This window comes from Ammospiza caudacuta, chromosome 8 (assembly GCF_027887145.1).
Source record: "Ammospiza caudacuta isolate bAmmCau1 chromosome 8, bAmmCau1.pri, whole genome shotgun sequence".
Taxonomy (NCBI): Eukaryota; Metazoa; Chordata; class Aves; order Passeriformes; family Passerellidae; genus Ammospiza; species Ammospiza caudacuta.
The window spans coordinates 25,172,363-25,193,644 of record NC_080600.1 but is presented as its reverse complement, the minus strand read 5'-3'; the positions used below and the strand labels follow the sequence as shown (position 1 = coordinate 25,193,644).

General features: G+C 39.0%; 1 protein-coding gene across 2 annotated transcripts in view; it reads left to right on the top strand.

The window, feature by feature from the left end:
* The window catches only part of CERS6 (ceramide synthase 6), a 91,339-nt gene that overhangs the window by 8,822 nt on the left and 61,235 nt on the right, over positions 1 to 21,282 (top strand). The gene's annotated exons all lie outside the window — the stretch shown is intronic.

Sequence of the window (21,282 nt, the reverse complement as noted above, 5' to 3'; positions counted from 1 at the left end):
TGAAATTATCAGGTCCAGTTTGGTATAATAAATTCCTGTTATGGGCATCATGTTGGAAAGAAACTGTTGAGAAAAAGAAATGCAGGTGGTTAGACCACAAGCAGAAACGTGTTGTGTATATATTGAAGCAATAATTGAGTGGTAATTGAGTGGTTGATTCTTATCTGTCAGTTTTTCCCACACAGTAGTATGAGAGGAGGGTGAGAACTGATATGATAAGAGAGTAGCCTGAAAATATTTCAGTAGTTCCGGCACCAAACATTTCCCAGCGTTACAACACTTGGACTAAATTAACAGTGATTGCATTGTTATGATGACAAATTGAACTGTAGATGGAGTTTTGAGGGTGCTGGTGGACACAGATTCTTCTTAGTGATGTATGTGAAAGGACAAGAGGCAACAAGCAATCGATATGCAGGAAATTCTGTGTAAACAAACTTTTTCTTGGGCTGGTGGTGAAGCACTGTGACAGGTTCCCCAGGGAGGCTCTGGAGGCTGCAGTTGTGGATGTACTTGGAGAGCACGGGCATAGTCCTGCACTGATTGACCATCCAGCAGACTGGGTGATCTCCAGTGGTCTCTTCCAGCCTTGGTGATTGTGTGAAATCACAAACCTCACAGAATGACAGAGGTGCAGGCCTCCAGGGCACTCCTGAGACCTGTGTCTGCATGAAGTTTGTAACCTGTGTTGGAAAACTGAATAGGAGAGGATTAAGTTGAAGTTTACAGAAGAAAATTAGGGCAGAGCATGTAACATTTGATTGAATGGACATCTGGATTTTCCATTTTCTGTAGGATAGATCTTCTGATTTTTATTGTAGTCTGGTGTGTGAGGAGATGGGATGTAAACTGAGAAATAGATGTGGATCTCCTCTACCTAAGACAGGAATTAACTTATAGGTACCCAGAATGAAGTCTGAGTTGCTTTGAAGTAAACACATTCTGTTCCCCTTCTAGGAGGAATGCTTTGAGTCTCCTACAGCATAAAATTTGATTATAACAGGCCATTTTGAGGATAATTTTAGTTTTGTTCCACTTAAGTTGTTTGTTCTCAACACTGCAATATCTTTAAGATAATTTTGGGTTTGAAAAAATTCACAGAAAGAGGTGCTTAGACAACAGAAAACAGAAATCACATGCCTTACTGGAAAAGCTTTTATTCCCTTTGTTCACGATAATAAGAGTAGATCAGACTTAGGGGAAAAAAGAGAGAAGGCAGTCTTTAGTCTCACGTTCACCAATTCTTTATATTGGTAATAAAATACAGAGTTGAAAATATATTTGTATGTGTGTATGAGAGAGAGTAATTTATATGCCACAGTGGCATCATATCACTCTGATGCAATGTGCTTTTTTCTATTTTGTTTTTAATATTCTTACATCAAAAAATAGGTGTAAGGTGTGGATGTAAAATACTGACTACTCTAGAAAATGAGATATTTCGAAATGTCACTTTTTGGGGTGATAATGAAACAGTGATACTTGACAGAAGAAACATATCTTTCCTCCCAGTTAGAGGTACTGTCATGTGTGCTAATCTGGAATTGTTATTTTCTAGAGCATTTACAGGAAACATGAAAAATACTTGATTTTCTTCCAGTTTGGAATGAAATGCAAAGTTAGAAATGTCAAAATTTCATCAGGAGCAGATGTCCTGACTTTCAGCCAACACTGATAAATAGATTTGGTTACAAGGCAAGGATGTAGAGATAAAAATGAGATCTCTGTAGCATTACCAGCCTCCAGAATCACACATTCTATTCTCACCAGAGTTAACCAGTTTGTATCATCCACGATACACAGAAAGTTTAATTGTGTTTTCCTGTTTGTTTTGTGTTTTATCAGAGGAAAAAATTACCCCTTAATAGGTAATGTGTAAAATTGCCTCTCAACAGGTTGTTTTTTTGCAAATAGGCTGATGGTTTGTTAGAGATGGCAATAGTTTGAATCTCTAGCCTGACATTTACCTTCAGTTGCAAAGATGAAGAGTGTGCTGGCAGAAATAGGACACTACTTCATCTTGCTCACTCTTCCTCTGAGAGCTGCCTCTGAGGTTTGAAGAGAGCCCAGCTGCTTTTATCCATCACAGGAGTGTTCCCTGTGTTTTGCCTTGCTTCCCCAATAATCCAGGTGTAACACCTGAGTGGTTTAGAGCTTTAAATACTAACAACAAACCTCTTAAATGAGTTGCCTCAAAGGAAAGAAAACTTCAAATTTACCTTGAAGGAACTTATTTTTAAGGGTTCTCAAGAGTTTCAAACTGATCCTAATTTTATCAAGGGTCTTTCTCAGTTTGGTGGAAAAACCAATGTGTTGGTCATCCCCAACTGAAAACCCTTCATGTGCTTATCAGGAAGAAACCATAGCTTCTTTCACATTTTTTTTTTCTGTAAAGTCCTGGATCTGTACCAGGAAATATTTTTTTAAAATGGTTTGAAAATAACCCAAGTGCATTGACTAAGAAAATGACATCTGCTAAATAATCTGCCATCCTCTTCCAGCTCTCAGACTAGAGCACAGCACATTGAGAAGCTATATACAGAGAGGAGGTATCTGTCAAAGCAAGGACATTGCCAGCTAGGCCATAAAGTGATTCTGGGATTTCAGTCCTCCATATCCAGGGTTTTGTGTACAATATGCATAGGACTCTGCTTCCCTTGAATACCCATGGCTGACTTGAAACCTTGACCACAATAGGAAGGTGATATTATGGGTTTTGTTTGACTTTTTCGTTTATTTGTGGCTATGGGTTTCTGTCTTGGGGAAGGCTTGTTGGAATGGAGAGCCAAGGCATTAGTATCCAACATCTTACCTTCTTGTTCACATGTAGAAATTTCAAATAAAAAGTGAGATTAGTTCATCTTCATATATAAAAACAGTCCTTAGAATCCAAATATTACCACGTGCATCTTATCTTCTTTTTCAGACTTGTATTAATGTCACCTGGGGCTTCTGTGAATCTCTTGCAAAGCTTTAGGCCTGCCTGGTGCACATGGACTGGTAAATCCTAAATCATACATCAAAAAATGAGGATCAGGAGTTTTCATGCTCCCATCCCAATGACTTCATAGAGTTTACTGTGAAACATCCTGCATTCCATACATCAGGCTAGTTGTTGGTCTTCCAACATTAGCATTTGTTTTCCTAGATTAATTTTAATGTAAAAAGAGCATTAATTTTGTGAAACATGTATTACATGCATAAAGAGTTTTGTCACACAGTCTTATCAGGTTATTTGCAAACAGTAAGGTCTGCAGGAGGTGTAAATTGCAGTGTCTTTGAGGGTGGTTGAACTGATTTGAGGATCTGCATTACACTTCAATATAATTTATTTACTCAAATGTCCTGAGTCTGATCTTCTGCCAATATAAATTAGAAATCAACTTTTGCTGAGTTTTATCAGCTTACTACTTCTGTGAAAGACCAGAAGTTTTATGACATCATGCCTGGTCATTTGTATCCATGGGATTTTAGTAATATAGTAATCTAATCTAGTAATTAGGTTGCTGTTTTAGTTATTATGAAGCAAAGCAACTTTATCTCTATACCTATATATATGTATATATAAATAAACCCAGGCATTCTATGGAAACTGTAGTCACTGCCACAGTAACAATATCAGCAGCTATTGAGAGCTCTGAGTACAAACAGAAAAAGTGTCATCCTTATGATGATGACAATGTTTGTTCCACATGTGATGATTTTGTGATTTAGGGAGTACAACAGGTTGTGTGTACAAGTTGATATTAAAATAGGTTGTAATGATGACCTCCATCACTTTCTCAATAAGTCTGCCACTCTGCTTCACAACAAGGCTTTTTTTGCCTTGCCTGCGCCTGCTTGCAGGTATTTGTTTATACTGAATGACATAAAGAGGCCTCTGAATGAGTGCACTTGCATAATGAACAGTGCGTTCATTGGATCCACCCTGTATTTTCTTTCAGCCTCCATCCACTGAGCTTTCTTCAGCTGAAGGCTTGGCAAAAGCTCCCTCTCAGCTTTTCCTTCAGAAGAGTGGTTACCAACCAAGAAACTTAATCACAGGAGTGAACATGGCATCCTTCTGACCCTCCACACTGCTGGCCTGTGGGAGAGTGATGAAAAGTACTTTGGTCTGGTTTTGCTGTTGACATTGAAAGAGTGAGGCTCCTCATCTCAGGAGGTCTAAATTTGAATATTATAGTCAAGTAGAGGACTAAAATTTAGTGTGCTTGTGTTTTCTGATTATTTTGAGTAATCTATCATGGGGCCTGGGGTCCTTTTTTTATGATATGGGGATAACTACAGTACCTGCTTATTGCTTCTAAAAAATTTTTAGTGAGAACTATCACTGATAGCAAAAAGTTTTTTGCAGAGTGAGAAGCTCTAAGCTCTAACAGCCACTGAACAGTTAATTTTTTGTTTTTGCTTCTTAACACCTTCTTGACTATTGTCTTGCCTGGAAATTTTCTAGCTTATTACTTAAAAGAAAGAAAAGGAACACTTCATAGTTGCAAAATGCAAACTGTCAGGCTATTTTAATTTTAATGGTATCACCTTGCTTATCCATTTACAGTGTTCCCAGAAGAGTCATACACATTTTCCTTTCTCATTTCTTACCTCAGAAATTGTATTGAAAGCATAGTAATAGCAACAGTAGTAATAGTAGAGTTGATTATTTGCCTGTTTTGAGGGGGTGTTTTCTGATGCAGGTCTATAAAGGGAACTTAATGCATTTGAACCGTTGAGAAAGGTCTGAACAATAATACGATGGTTGCATCACTGCCTGTGTCTAATAAGGCTGTGTAAAAGTGAAAAACCAGCAGAAGGAAATGCTGATGCTGTTCTACATTTGGCATGGGATAATGCTTGGCATGAAGACCTGTGAGTGGAGGAGGGCTGCTGTGTGTGGCAGTGCTCTATACCAAAGGGATGTGTCCTCTTTATTTGGCTAAAAAGAAATAAATTTTGTAACTCACTAAAAATATGGATTGTAATAATGCTTTTGGACACCTGAATGTTATCTAGGACACAAAAGAAAAAATACTTACAAAGTTATTCTCTTGTAATTGTTGTAATTTTAATTAAGGACTTGTTACTCTTAGAGTTTATTTATGACAATAGCGCACGAGTGGAGTGTGCTTCAGCTGTGAGTTTGTAGTTCTAGGTTTAGATCTTTCTTCTGCAGCTGGATTATTTATGGTATAAACAAAATAATGATAAAATGCAAGTTCTTTTGGTCCTACTGCAGAACAAGCTGAGTGAATTTGGCATTCCAAACCCTCTTAACAGCATTAAAAGAATGAGTTATAAAAGCAGAAGTTGGAATACTTCTGTGCCATCAATAAATATTTGCATCTCAGATGACGGATCACGACAAGTCAACCCCCTCATGAGTGTGAGTAATGCAGATAATTTTTGTGGAGATGCAGTGCAGCAGCCACATGACTTGTGGTGTGACAATCTGCTGCTCTTCAATATCTTGACACTTTTGTTGCTTACTTGGAATTCAAAATTTAGAGAACTAATTACTCACCAAACTCTTCCTGTACTTGCTAGGTAAAAATGGTTAATGAAAGAGGTTGAGGACCAGAGGTAGGAATGGGGCAGAGAAGTAGAACTGGAAGGAGCACACAGGTGTCTTAGGGAGAGTGGGAGAGGGGAGTGGGACTAAAGATACCTTGTGTGGGGGGAAAACATGACTGTGACGTAAGTGTGTGCACCTGGGTGGACTGTGGTGTAACCAGGCATGCCTGTTTGTTTGTGTCACCAGAAACAATGTGTTTGCAACTATTCCCTTCAGATATGCTTCTAAATTCAAAGGAATATGAGAACACACATATCCTAGGCAAGGAAGAATCTTGATGTATGTATGTCTTGTCTTCCTCAAGTTGTTAACAAAACATGAAACAGACCTGAAAATTCTTCAGAAGAATTTAAATTTTACCTTTTTTTTTTTTTTTTTTTTTGGCAGTAAGAAAGCCATAGTGTTTGTATCATTGCAGTCTGGTCCCACGTTGGAAGGTGTAGCATGCCCAGGCACCACACCCACCTTCTTGCAAAATCATTAATGAAGACCGATGACAACTAAGAGATGCCAGCTGGGTCAAAATGATTATGGACTGGTGTATATTTAGCTCTTCTGATGACATCTAGAAATCTGTTATTTGGGAGGGACAACGCCCTTTCTTTACTTTCCAAAATAAGTAAATTAATAACCTTCCAGGTTGGTTGGCAAATGTAGGTACTGTTATTTCTGGAAGATCTTAGTGGTAGATTGGGTCCTTGTCATTCAGCAGAACCCTGTGCTGGGTGGTCAGTGAGACCAGGAAGTGGTCTGAAAGGTAGCTGAAAGGAAATAAAGGAGATTTGTGTTAAGTGTCATTGGGGAAAGTGGCTTGCATCTGTAGAGGTTAAAAATAGTGTTTAAATGAGACAATTTCTGATTGGTGAGTTGAGAGTTCCAAGAACAGAGGATTTACAGCTGAGGTGACAAACCTCAGTATAGCCAAGAACAATGGTAGACCTTGAGTACGAAGCAAGTAGGTGAAATTTGAGTCTGGTGGGCCATGTGTGACAGAGGGAAATATTGCTATTGTTACTTGTCTAAAGTGAACTCTGCTTTGCACATTGCAACTGTCTGACAAACTCTGCTGTTGGCAAACCAAGACTGATAAAAGGATTCTTGATTTTAAGATAAAGAACATTTCCAATCAGCTAGACAAGGCATCCTTAACGTTCACAAGCTATCACAGCACAAAAGTACTGCTTAAATCATCTGGGGAACCTAATAGTGTGCTACTTCTATGACTTAATTAGCAGACAAAGTTTCTTTTATGACATTAAGAATAGTGCCAAAGAATTGTTCGTGTTTTATGGTGTGCTGTAAGGGGGGATGGTATCTGTGTGTGTGAGAAAAATGGTAATGTTCTCTAGTAACCCAGAACAGTTATGATTGCCTGGATCATCTAGAAGTACAAGATGTTTTCAGCAATTAATTTATAGACTGAGCAGATGTTCCTATGGCAAGAACCCAATAAAGGACTTGAGCTGTTCTCTGAAAGACTTGCAGATATTTTCCCAATAACTGAGGCTTAGGGAAAAAAATCTGCAAACTTTATTTGGGGATTTTGAGAAACACTTGTTTCATAAAGGAGATCTTCTGTTAAGTTTGTCATTAGACTATCAATCATAAGATACATTAATGATCTAACACAAGGAATTTAAACAATTGAAAAAATTTGCCTTCTTTAAATAGTTTGAATGGTTTTGAGAGCTATTGTAAATTGCATAAAACATTAGTTTGAGTAGCTTTTTTAATAAATGAAGGAGAAAGCAATTTCCAGCTTAGTTTTTATGATTTCAGCTACTATTTTAGAAGCAAAAATAAACTTGGCATCATATAGGAACAAACCTAGCTGAGAGTGTTGATCTGCTAGACATCATTAAAGAACAGCACCAGTTTCTGATTGATTTGTGGGGAAAAAAAACCCCATACTAATGCAAATGAAGTTTCACAAATTATTGTACAATTTATCTATTGATTAGGATAGTGAAAAAACACCTTTTTGAATCTCAGTGTTTCTCATTGTGGGGCAGTATTTAAAACAAAAGACAAATGAAGGAAGTATTTAGGTAAATGCAGACATACTATCTCACCACTGTTCAGAGGATTAACACAAAATGAGCTTTGCATTTTTCTAGAAGCAAAAGATCTGTTTTAGACCATCATGCATGAACACAGCTCAAGTAGAAATACTGAGCATTAAAGTACAGGCTTCAAAACTGAGTAAATATGCCAAATGTTGCTACCTGTCAATGTAGTGGTTCCAGAATGGTTTTAATTTCATATTTCTCTTGCAAATGCTTGTTTTTCCTACTTTACTTTGTCAACTCCTCATATCTACCTCAAGAATTCCATCCTTGCCATTTCTTTGCTTACCCTCTGATCCAGTATACATTCAACAGAGGGTTCACATTCTGAATGTCTTTCTGGGTTCAGGTCCAAGATGCTTCCCTCTTCTAAATGTGTCACTGTCAAAAAACCTGGTGAAACAAACATGAACTAATCAGCCCAAAAGAGAGCCCAAACATTTTCCTCAGGATTTCCATAGTTTATCTAAGGTATTGAGGCAATAATTGTTTATGGCTTGCTGAGTTAAGGATGAAAAATTATTCAAGACAATGAAAGTTCATCTGTAACTGCTATAGATAAGATGCTACTCAGAAAGAAGGGCTAAATGGGGCTGGTTTAGATGAGTTACGTGCAGCATAGGCTTAGCTTCAAAGGAATTTTGCCAAAGGCAGGAATGGTAAAAGTGAAAAAAAAATATCAAAGACAAAGGCTCCCTGGGCACATTCTAGAATTTAGGATGCAGTCTGTGTAGTCTGCTACTCAGCTGTATACTGTGCTCCAAATGGCTTTTCTGGGTGGTCTGGGATAGTCCTGGGTTTGCTGGTGGGAGAGAATGGCTTCAGCAGCACAACATAAACTCTGCACAGCACCTGTGTGGAAAGTGAAATTATGATGATTTCCATTGAATTGAACTAAAAGGGCTCAGGATTGGTTGTGAATTTTGCCAGCCGGATCTGCACGTGTCACATTGCACACTGGTCATTCTTTTCCACCAAAGGAAATGAGCGAGGCACTCCTGCCTGGCAGCAGCACCCTCCCCTCTGCCCCAGCACTTGCTTTGCCACCTCTGGAGCCCTTTGGCTGCTGTCCCAGTGTCCCTGGCACGGCAGGCACCATCAGCACAGCACACAAGGCTGCTGGCACCACATGGTTTGAGGAGGTGCTTGCCAGTAAGAGCTGGGGCTGGTCCACCCCAGCCTTCAGCTGCCAGTCAGCAGTGCTGTGGCATTCACCCATGTGCAGGCTGTGGTACGAGCCTTGCCAAACCTGTTAGGCTGGCCATCACTGCAGTAAGTCAGGAAGTTGATTTCTTCACCTTCTTGCACAAACTTGTCCGGTAGCACATTGCATGTGGTGGAAATAGGGTTCAAGAGTGATTTGTTTTAGTATTTGCCTGATACAAAATGGCATTTTTTTTTTATGATAATGAAATAGAGTCCCTTCTGTCTCTGCAACAGAAGGAGAGAAATGACTAAAAATGAGTAAGCTGCAGTTGGATTGTCTTAGTCCCTACATTTTGTGAAGATTTAAAAACCCACTTAATGCCTTTGTGACAGTGAATGTATGAATTCCAGTGTGAGTCCTTTTTTCCAGACAAGAATTGTTTAAACAATTCTCAGGGTGGTGAGTAGATATAAACCTAGTATAATAGTTTCTCTTTGAAATCTAGTGTTGAAATGGAAATATTTATGAGATTTCTAAAACTGTTCACCAGGAAGCTGTACAAAATACACTAGCAAGATGTCATTAAAAGCAGCAGATGCTATTATGGTTTTGCTGCAAGCACAGCAAAAGTGAAAGCACAGCAATTCCTCTATTTTTGCTTCTTTCTAGCCTATATTTGTCTTTCTCTTGCCCCTTTCCTTCTACATCTATTTTCTGACATGCATCATTTATTTGATTGCTAATGGACCCTAGCAGCATTGAGTAGTACATGTGCTCTAGGATTAGGATTTGTGAATAGGAAAGACTATAATGATTTAATTTTTTTTCCCTTCCATCTGTAGTTGCACAGATGACCTCGCTGATATGTACCAGGCAGAAGCAATTTGAGACCTGCATGACAGGTCTGTTAATTGATTCCTTCAATAACTGCTGAAATCTAAAGGGGGAGGAGGGCTGGGGAGGAATGGCAGCGAGGTTGACTAGCAAAAGATTTGACCTAGTTTTTTCAATCTGCATGGCTGTGCAGACAGACTCAATTATAAATCTGCTGCTATAGAAGAGCTTTTTTTTCCCCTATGTGAACAGCTGCATTGATTTTGAATGTTCAAATTTGGTGTGTTAAAACATAAAATTTTGTCATCATTGTATATAGTGTAATGTGTCATGAAATATGCACGTGTGGTGAGGAAGTAAGGGAAGTCACCTACTTCTGGTGGATTTCTGTGGGATTTGCTGCTTTCTGCCCTGCTGCTCGATCCTCTCGTGTGTGGCATTCCATGCTTGGCTTTTTGTTCTGCCTGCAATATTACTGTGTATGTGAAATACACTCACTCTTACTTTGCATAGGAGCTATGGTACTGCTTTGCACACAAAGCTAAAGGGGGCTGAAAGACTTTTGTTTTAAATTTTTTGATAGCATCTCTAAACTAATAATTTGGCTTTCTTATATCTATTTATAGCACTTGCCCTGGCCTTTGCTTGGTTTGCTTGTTTGTTTATTTTTCTTTCCTTATTTAGCAATGAAGCACCAGGGATTAGTACTAAATTCTGCAGCAGCATGGGGATTCATGACAGGCTTTGACCAGAGCTTTGATCCTCCAGATGCTCTGAATAAACATGACAACAGACATTTGAAGGGGGATATTCAGTTGCTGAACAGATTTGTGGATAATGTTTTTCTTCCTTTTGATTAGAGATTCCTTCTAGAGTGCCTGGTTAACTGATGCATGGCTCTGGGGTTTGCCAGCCCAACAAGGGATTTTTACCTTTTCTGCATTTCTTAATAACTGGTTTGGTTTTTGAGCTGTTTGCATCTGCTACAGGAAAACCATAACCTACTGAAAACCAGGAAACTGAGTTTTGTTCCTGAAGATGCTGTGAGATCCTGCTGAAGTGGTGTCAGGAGACTGCATAAACCCATCCTTGCTGGTTACATCCTAGCTTCCTAGCTCTCTGCCTGGAGGCTCTCTTTCGTTGTGCTGTAGGCAATGGCCTTGGAATATGGCTTCATGCTGCTTTGCAGTTTCTCACTGTTTGCTTGTGATCTCTGCTCTCTCACGGCACTGCTGTGGTTCCAGTGTTGGTTGGTGCCAGCTGGAGAGGCTCTTGGAAGGGCTAGAGTTTGCAGCTCTCAGCTGGCAAGGAGGGGACCACAGTGCTGGGGAAAGAGCAAAGCCATGGTGGTGTTGGACCAGGGGAGGTTCTGTAGGCTTTGTGGAAGCTCCTCCCTTAGCCAGCCCTATGTGTCAGTCAGCAGCACTGCCCTGCTGACTGGCTGTCACTTCCATTTGGGTTGTCAGATGAACAGAGTAGGTAACAAACAGAGACTTTGTGCTTTTTGGGCTGAGCTGCCACATAATTATTGTCCATGTGCACCAGAATGCTCAGTTTACCCAGAGCAGTGGGAAGAGCTCTGAAGACCTGTGAAGAGCTCATCCCCAACAAGGCAGTGTGTTTGTGTCTTCTGCTGGGAGGGTTTTGGTGGTTGGGCAAGCTTTCAGAAGCATGTACACACTGCTGCTTTGCTCAGACTGCACCCAGACATTGCCGTCAGAGTTGTTGTAAAGGATTTTTTTCCTTTTTAGTTATACTCTTAAACAAGAATTCTTCAGTGACTAACCTTAGAAATGATGTTTCTTGCCATTAAAAAAAATGTAACTGACAATCTACAATTCTGTAAAAATCTTCTATAATTATAAAACTTGTATGGGTTCCCAGTTGTGGTTTGCATCTCAAGCAGCACACATTGTGGTGTGTTTAAAAACAAATAAATAAGCAAGACAGTTCTAATGATCCAAAGGAGATGAAAAGGATTATGGCACCCTAAGCAGGAATACAAAGAGTAACAAATACTTGCCACTTGAAGGTTTTGAGTAACTGTTTATCTTCCACATATTTTGTGACCAGCCAAGGCAGATAGGTGCTCTGTCTACTTTTCAGCACAAGGCACCCTTCTTCTTATTTTTTTCAAATTCTTAATAGTAAAAAGCACTTTTTCTGTTACTATCTTAGCATCACTTATTTGAGGCACCTAATCTCATCCACTGGGGAACAATGTTACAGTGTCAGCTCAGGCTTCCTCAAATACCCACCTGCCCAATTTTTTTTTTCCTTCAACTTCTGCTGGTAGAGATGGGCGTTTATATTGCAATACTCTTAGGGAACCATGTTTTAGTCACGTGTCCTGTAGCCAGGTGTTGTTTGAAATTGTAGTGTGCAAAGTTGCTGACAAAAATCTTGTAATGAGCTAAAAGAAAATATGATTCCAACAGTTTCTTGTGTGTTTTGCTGTAGAGAATGCACTTGCTTATGGATCCAAAGTGTAAATCACTCAGAAATACCCAAGACATGAGATGACTTATTTTCTTTCATTTGACGCGTGCTGCAGCATGTTCAAATGCTGTCAAAGCTGGTGGGCCAGCATTGCTGCTGCAGGGTGAGCTCCTCCAGATGGCTGACAGCTGTGCATGCAGCTCACCACTGCATCCTGCCCGTGGCTCCCTTCCCTGGCTGAGGTTTCTGGCTGCAGCAGCCCAGGGAGTTGTTTCCAAAGTGTCGTTTGGGTGATCCGCTAACAAATCCTATTATTTGTTAATGGGAATTGTTCTTGCACTGTTTGGTCCGATCACTGATTGTTTATCACGCATTAGGGCTACAATGAGATGCCTGTCAGCTGTGTTTTGAGCTTTTTGTGTGCAAGACTCATTGTTTGCCTGTGATGGCAGGTTTGCTTTGCGACAGCCTTAGTGTGGAAGGCAGAAAACATAAGGCTGTGCATTTCAAACATAGTTTCCCCAACTCCCCAAGACAAGGTCAGAGGGTCAGTAAACTCATGTGGAAGGTTGGGTGTTCTGCACTTCTGCATACAGAGCTGCAGCTGCCTGCCAGATTGCTTCCCTGCCTTTCTGAAACAGTGTCCTGTTGACCTGGCAATTAAACAAGAAGGCTTTAAGAATATTCAGTAATAGAATAGAAAGGTGAAAATATACAGGAACACTTGGAAGCTAGTGAAGTGTAGTCACTTCTTCTCTTTGTTGAATGTTTTGATCAGTCCATATGGTATTTAATGATCATACAATGCAGGTGGAAACTACTTCTTAAAAGGGGTTCACCTGAGCTAGTTTTTGAGATTTTAGGTGTGAGCACTTGTACAGGTATTTTAATAAATATTTTGCTGAAGCACTTATTTTGGAAAAAAATATAGTAAATCTTTTGTATTATAGGTATCCTAATATGTTTTAAAAATCTTTTTTTCTCAGAAGAGAATACAATGTAAGAAATACAAAATTAAATTTCCAAAGCAGAATCTCAGTATGGTCCTGTGATGGCTTAACTTGAGCGTCTAGAGGGTTCACCTTCAAAGTTCCCAGTGTCTCAGTTTAGTGATGCTGTGTTGATAGAGTGAACTGGATCAGATCATTGATCCAGCTGAAAACTCCATGTTCTTCTGGGCTGGTGTGCAGTGATAGTCTTCAATTTCTGGAAGCACAAATCTGCTTCTTCTGTGGCTGCAGTAAAAGTGGCAGAAAGGGACAAGTGAGGGAGAGGGAGCCCAAGCACTTCAGGTGGCTGCCCTTGCTGAGGGTGTGGTGCCTGGGCAGTAGAAATGGCTCAGAGCAGCCTGCCACATTCTCTCTGCAAATTTTGAACAGTCCTTATTTTCTTAAGTAATACCAATTTAAGAATAAAACAGGGGAAATAATTTATTGTGATGTTTGGCTGTATGCTTCTTTAAGAATAGGCTTCCTGAATATCTGCGTGTATCTCTTACCTTTTTGTATTGGTAGCTAATTAGAAATAAACTGAGGAACTAGATTGTTGTACCAGATAGGAACTGGGTTTTGTTCTGAGTTTGTGTAAAGTGTCTGGAAAGAAATAAGGCTCTAATTCTGGTATTTTAGTAGTCAGACACTATACTGAAGTTTGATTGTATATACACACATATATGAAAAGTACGCATGCACAAATATATAAAAATATATGCTATTACATATTTTATATATGTATGCTTGTTTCAGTGTACCATATGTATTTGTGTTCATATACATACAGAAAATGCAGTGAATTAATACTGTTGTGATCATTTTTTGTGGTTAATACCTGCCAGCCAGAATGAAAATGGGTTCCTCTTGAAGCTCCTGCAAAAGATTTCATGATTTTGTGACTTAGCTCTTGGAATCAAAGCTTAACCTCCAAGCCACACCAACCATCCCTATTTCCAGTACTTACAGAAGTACAACTGTCCTGCAGGGAGGAATCCATGACCTATTCCCTCTTCAAAGGGAACAGAATAAAGATTTAGTGTGAGCACTCTACTCAGAGCAGGAAAGTTCCTGAAACATGCCCTGCCTCCTGAGGTGGGGAAAAATAGGATTTGCACCAGAGGAAGTGGTTTGCCCATCACATTCCGGCACATATTGAAATTCTCTGTCTTATGCCATGACAGCCCACCAGCAGTACAGAAGCTGAACTCACACAAGGACAAAGAGAAAGCTTGAAAATATTGAAATCCTTTGTTGTGTGTGCTTTTCTTAAGTTTGTGGCACTGCCAGGTGGTGTAATGCCAGCGTTCAGGAGCAGAGCATGCCTTCAAGTCATGCAGGCTGGGTCATTTGCTCGAACACAAATGCACACTTGGAGCAGACAGAGGTTTGGGCTTTACTTTTCTTGCAACTCCTGCCTTTGCTCAGGGCCTGGTTCCATAATCCATGGAGCAGGGCAGGATCCTTGTGCCCCTCAAGCCCTGAAATATTTTAGGGACTTAATTATTTTTTAATGTTCTATTGAATATAAAGCATTATTTATCTTCTCTGCTTTGAAAAAAATGTTTTCTAACCTGATATAACTTAATAAGTTTCTGTTCTTGGTGAACAGTATAATTTCCCAGCATTTCTGATACTTGTTAATATTTTCCAGGAAGTTGTTGCTGAACTCTTCAAGTTCCGTTCTGTGACTTGGTAAGGTCTTTAGACTGTTTGTTGTTAGTGATTGCTAGGGTTTTTTTACAACATCCTTCTTTATTTGGCCTTCTGGTAGTAAATAGATCAGAAGGCAAATACATTAGAATGTAAGGGGACCTTGATGAGACAATTTAGCATGTGCTGATCAGGCTGAGACCTACCATGGGGGAACCTGGAGGAGTAGCATTGACTTTCTAGAGGGCAGTGGATGGCATGCCTTGGCTGTTCCTTTACTGTAGACAGGGGGATCAGTCACAATTTTTGATTTTTTTTTTTTTCACAAGTTAAAGATGTGAACAAAGTCAAAGATGCTGCAGGGCCTGGGGGATTAGAACAGTGTCATTTTGTTAGGCTAACCTACTGCAATTTAAAAATTAACTTGTCAGTCTCTAATTTCTTTTTGTGCTGTCTTCCTGCCCTTTTCCCTGTCTAGAATCAAATCCCATTTGGACCATGTGTCTTTTCATATGTTTTATGGTTGGTTCTTTGTTTTGGTCATCCCACACTTGCTGAAATGAAGTGACTTACCAGCTCTCTATTTTAGAAGTGGCAGAGGAGAGGACGAATCTATAGTGTCAGGAGGGGCAAAGGATGCTTTGGGATTGACTGTTCATTTTTACCCAGTGCAAGAAAAGAAAAAGCAAAACCAAAACTGGCCAGCAATGTGTTCAAAATGAAGGGGGATGGTTCTCCTCACGGAGTCTGAATTTGCACTGGAGAGCTCTGCCATAGACCGTGGAAAGTTTTCACAAGCTCAATGAGCTACGAGTGCAGCCTGGGGAGGAAGGGTCAGCCCTTTGGGGACTGCTATGTGCAAAGATGCCTTTTTTGGTCTAAATAGTCCCTAAGCCACAACTTTCTAGAAGTTGGGAGAATATTTTTGCTTCACTGACCTTTTTAGCAGTGAGCTACAATTTTGGAGCCTGAATTTTACCATTGACCCTGACTTGTGTGTCCTGATTTTAATGCAAAAAGGCTGAGAGTGATATCTTCAGAATTGTATCATCCATACCATCTACTGCCTTGGTGATGGTGGTGGAGGGCAGCTGAGAGAAGGCACCATGGGTTAGAGGTGGGGGGACTGGAGTCTATCACCATTTCCATTCCTTCTCCCTCTCTCTGATCTGTGCTTGGAAAGTTACAGAGTGACTAAACTTTATTTTTAGACATTACAAAGAAAGAAAGCATTAGACAGCTGGCTGCAAAAATATTTATTTGTGACCTTTGTCTGCATTTGTGCAGTTGCTATTCTGGAGCATGTAGTTTCCCTTGATTTCACTCTAACAGTTTAAGGAGAAACTGAAATGCTTAAAACTTAATGCGTACATATATATTTTTAAAAATTGCTTACATATTTGGAAAAAAAGGACTATTTCTGTTTGTAAAGTACTGGCCTTTTTTTTTCCTCATTTTTGTAGTAACATATGGACTGGAAAAGCAACTGGACTGGAAACTGCTGGTAGAGGCTGGGCTGGAGTAGTCCCATAGTGGTGGCAGAACACCTCCTGCATGAGTCAGTCCCATTATGAACTAACCTGCAGAAAGGATGAAATAGATTTTCCAACTCTGTGGGGCACAAAGGATTAGCACCATGAGTGAATAGGGTCTGGAATTGGGTTAGTGATCAGTGGGGTCTGGCCTGCAGCTTGTGATGGGAGCTAGCAGGTATGCAAAGGTAGCTCAAGCCAAATCTTACTGGTGATGGTTTTTATTACTGGATCAAAATCTTCAGAAAATGGGAGTATTTTTAACTTTGCACCATGAGGAAATGTGTCCTTGAGATGTGTATTTTCATTCAAAAAGGCAGGAAAATATAAATGTGAGAAATCCATTGCAAAGATGAAACCGTTTGACGGTGATTGAAAGAAAGGTATGGGTCAGTCATATTACTTGTGTTTCTTAATAGTAACTCTGTTAGGATAAAGCTTGTCCTAATAATGCTGTTGAGTGATGAGGATAATTTGTTTTATTTACTTAAAATTATGTGGTTTTACTCTGTACTAACAGTAAGTCTGAAAGCTGAAATATATTGTGTCTTATTGGATCTTCTGTAACATAAATTATTGTGAAACATAAAGCCAAAACCGCTGCTGGGATAGGTATGCTGAAGTGATAACCCTGTTTATCTACTGATTTTGTTCTAGAACTATGGAGATTTTTCTGGATTTAATAATTAAAATTAATTATTTTAATTATTGCTAATACAAGTAACTTCTGAGTTATGTAGGTCAGCTATACCAAAATAACAAATTCGGTAATTCTTTTTGAGTGTTGTGGCAGTAAATCGGTTGAGCATCTGCTCAGAAACAAGCCTCTTCTGCTTTTACTGATCCTTTGAGCAAATTTAGATTGTTTCTGTTCAAAAGCAGCAAGCAATGTCCAACAAGTGAGACAATTGCAGTCATAAATCCCTGGAATAATCTGTGTTTAGTGAGCATAAAGTAAATGAGCTGGGAAAATTTGCTCTGCATCACTCTTTCAAAAAAGGAGCCAGACTCCTCTTAACAGATCTGTGTACATCTTTAGCACAGAGAGGAATTTTTGCTGGTTTAACTCCCTGCCCTGATATCTTTAAGTGTACTGATAGGAAACTGAGATTTTATGGACATATTTGATTGGCAAGGAATAGTTTGCTTGGTTTTTTGGGGGGGGTTTTTTGGAGTTCACGGCTGGCTTGTGTTAGCAAAATGAGCAGACTTTCATGCAAGCATCACTTGAACTATGCCAATGTCTGAGGATTTTTACCTGTTTCACAGAGATACTGAATGTATGTAATCAGAGCCTACCACTTATCTAGAGTGTGGTATCCCTGGAGATCCTCTAGTTGTACTTGGGGTGACTCAGAGATGTGCTGCACACGTTCACATTCACCACAGTTTTTTCTAATTGCTGTACATAGATGCATCCTCAGCTCAGAAAGAGGAGACTCAGCTCTCATTGTGCATTGACAAGTAATTAACTCAAATGCTTTTGTGGACATGAAAGGCTAAAAAACCCCTGCATATTCTCAAGGTACATGGGGATGTCATAGCTTAGGTCCTGCCTGTTTGCTTCATGATATGTTTCATCTGTTGGCAGAGGTCATGTAGGAGCAGTCTCCAGGGTGATTTTGTGCAGATCCTTTGTGCCATGCTGAGGTATCTTATCAGAAAATAAATTGTTAGTTAGGGGATGGATGCTATGTAATAACAGGCCATTAGTCATGTCTCTTGGTCCATAATGTGACCTACTTTTGATAAAAATGAATGACAAAAGTGACTGATTTAAGCTGTGATTAACCAAGATATTTTAGGAAAGTGTGAAATATGCACTGGCTTAGCTTTTCTCACTTGCACTAATGAAAATTTCTGAGTGGGCTTCTGTATTGAAGTTGGCCACAAAATAAAGTTACTTAAGTGAGGGAAGAAACTTTGTGTGCTGAAAATACTGCAAGGGGAAAAAAAGGGTTTACTAATGTGTGGGATGACATGTAGCTAAAAAATAACAACAACAACATCATCATCATCATCATCATCAACAACAGCAACAACAACAACAACAACAATAATAATAATAATAGTCTAAACTTACATTGCCAGTTATTGCTGGGTTTGGGATCTGTTAGGACTCTTGCAGATCCTTCCCTTTGATGATGACTTATTTTAGATGTGCCAGTTTTAAGTGCAGAAGTATAAAACACCGTTTTTCCTCTGTATCAACCACCCTTGTTTTGATTTTGGTTCTGTTGAATTTGTCATTAAATTTCTGTGTAGTTGAATACCAGTTTGCAATTCAGCTGTACTGAAATCCATTGAAAAGGAGATATTGGTGTGGTGTTTGTTCAGATTTCTGTGTTTAACAAAGAAAAGCTGGCAATATACTCAGTTCCACTCTCCTTACTCTTTCACAATAATTGCTCCCTCTTAATTGCAGTACCTTATGCAATAAATGGTCCCATGGGATTCACCAAGACTATTTAGGGGATTGAATACTACAGTGTTAGCAGAAATGGAAAAAATGAACAGTGCTTTTAAGAAGTGCAGCATTTGGCAAAACATTCAGTTTGTACATGTATCAAACATTAATTATTTTTTTTTACTTATGAATAAATTTAAATTCTTACAGAAGAATATCATGTTAATTAAGCTTTTTATGGCATCTGTGAAATTTGGACCCTGTTAAATGAATTCTACTTTAAATGACTTTGAACTCTACTATTGTAGCCTTGAAAAACATTTTTATACTCTAAAGTATATCTTGATTTGGTTGGGTTTCTCTATGAAAAAAAAATCTCACATTTTATGAGTTCTGCCAAAAGCAGTCACATGGACAAAGCTTGGCTCATGCATACTTGAATTAGTGCTCAAACCTGCTCAGTATTGCAGGTGTCTAAAATGTTTCAGTTAAAACTGCTTTTTCTTGAGTGTCCTGGTGGGACCTTTGTGGGTTTTTTGTAGCTTTGCCTGTCCCTTCATCACTGACATAGCTGGCCAAGATAATCCTGGGTCTTGCAGCTGTGTACTGTGGACAAGCTCTGCTTTAAGTCACGTGTCCATTGCTCCCATGCACGTGACAAACATAAGCAACAAAAGCAGAAAAGCTCATGTTTGTGTGAGGAAATGTGTTTTGTTTTAGGTAATGGGTGTAACATCTATAGTATAATTTTAAGGTTAAAAAAACCCCACTGGGTCTGTGCTTTGTCCTGGATTTACCTAGGCTATTCATTAACATCACATGTAATTTTAATATAATTTAAGCAAACCTAGCTGGCTGGCTTAGATTTAAATTAATATCAGCTCAGCACGAAACATGTTTGAATTATGTCTTGTTGAATTTTTTTCTAACTGGGACTTTTTATCTGCTTTTTTCTTTTTAAATTAGTATGTTTAGGGAACTGCCTCTCTATTGGAGTTATACCATGGCTATTACATTCCTTCACTCAGGAGAAGGAGAAAAGCAAAACAGAGGTTGCAAGATGTATTTTGTTAAAAGAATAGTGAACACACAAAACAACAGCAAAACCCCCAAGCAAAAAAATAAAACCCCTCATACCCTCCAAATAAACACAGAAGTCCTAAATCATGTCTCATTTCAGAGGAGACTGACTTAAGAAGTGGACAGAAACTCCATCTGAAACAATTTTTATTTTGATTTTTGTGGTTATTTAATAACTGTTTCTTGATTTTGCTGTTGATAATGGAGGCTGAGCTTGGTTTCCTCTGTGAATGCATAAAGCTGCTGCAGTTGTCTTCTGTTTCTTTTATTTGTTTCCACTCTGCCTACAGCATTCCCCTGCCCCTCTACTTTTAAATGTTTCCTCTAACGGCTTAGTAAAATTAGCTTTAATAGTGATTGACATTGGCTTTATTGTCTCTTTAAGGATTGACTCTTGTCTAGCTCTATGGCTTACTCTTCAGGAAAATGTTTTTATTGTCTTTATTATTAAAGACTTGAATTTCTGTCTGTTTTACAGCTTTTTGATACAAAATAAGGACATAGATGCTAATATTCTGAGCCCTACATTATGAAGTGGTTTAGATTCTTTAGTAAAGTAAACTTCTGAAATCAAATTGCATTGGCTTCTTCAGCTATCTTTTTGGTTATCAGCTAGCAGCAATTACCGGCACTGCTTTGGTTATGTTTTGAAATTAAGAATGCAATTCTCACTTCTTTTGTCAGTTTATACTTTAACTAACATACAAGTTTCCAATGTGGCTTGGTTAAACTGTATTTACACCTAACATGTGCAGAGCTTACATGCTTCTTTTTCATGAGCAGAAGACTGAATTGTCTTCTTGATCTTAGTAGTGAAACTGGATTCATCAAAGCTCTGAATTTGCACCTGATGCAATGCCTTTAATTTGGTTGATGCTATAGAGGTAGCATGATGGTTACAATCCGCAATTTAGATTGCCACCAAAGTTTTACAGAGTATGAAGGGTTTTTTTCTTCTGTAACACGCTAGGAGCAAATAGTGAGATCACTGATAACATTGCATGTGTTTTTTGAATATTTGTCCTCTCAGTCAATCACCAATATAATTTCAGGGTACAGAATTATCTTTCATATGGATTTGTGTCAATGTATCAAGAATTTTTCTCCAAGAAAATAAGGTGGTCTGGCATCACCCATCTTTGTTTACCAAATGCTATTGCTGTAACCACTATCACATTGATTAGGACTTAATTCCCTTTAATCATCAGTGCTGTCTTAAACATGGCAGAAACAGCAGTTGTAGCTCATAACAGGGCTTAAAATGGGGCTTGTGTGTGCATAAGAATTCTGGGATTTTTTGTAGCTTGTGGTCATGCAGCTGGATAAATGTGGAACCATTTAAGTACCAAGTGTTGTTTTGGTCCTTGCTGGCGAATGAAGCTTAGGGAAAGAGAAGCTGTTTAAGTGAAGTAATGAGTTATATAGCTCAAAGATAGCAGAGGTTCATAGTGTTCAGAGATGAATGGGATTCCTATACAGTGCTTTTAGCTTTCATGGGAATTCCAGATTTAGACTTGTAGTTAGAAATAATTTAATTTTTTGTGAGTAGAGTGGTGGTCGTTGACTATA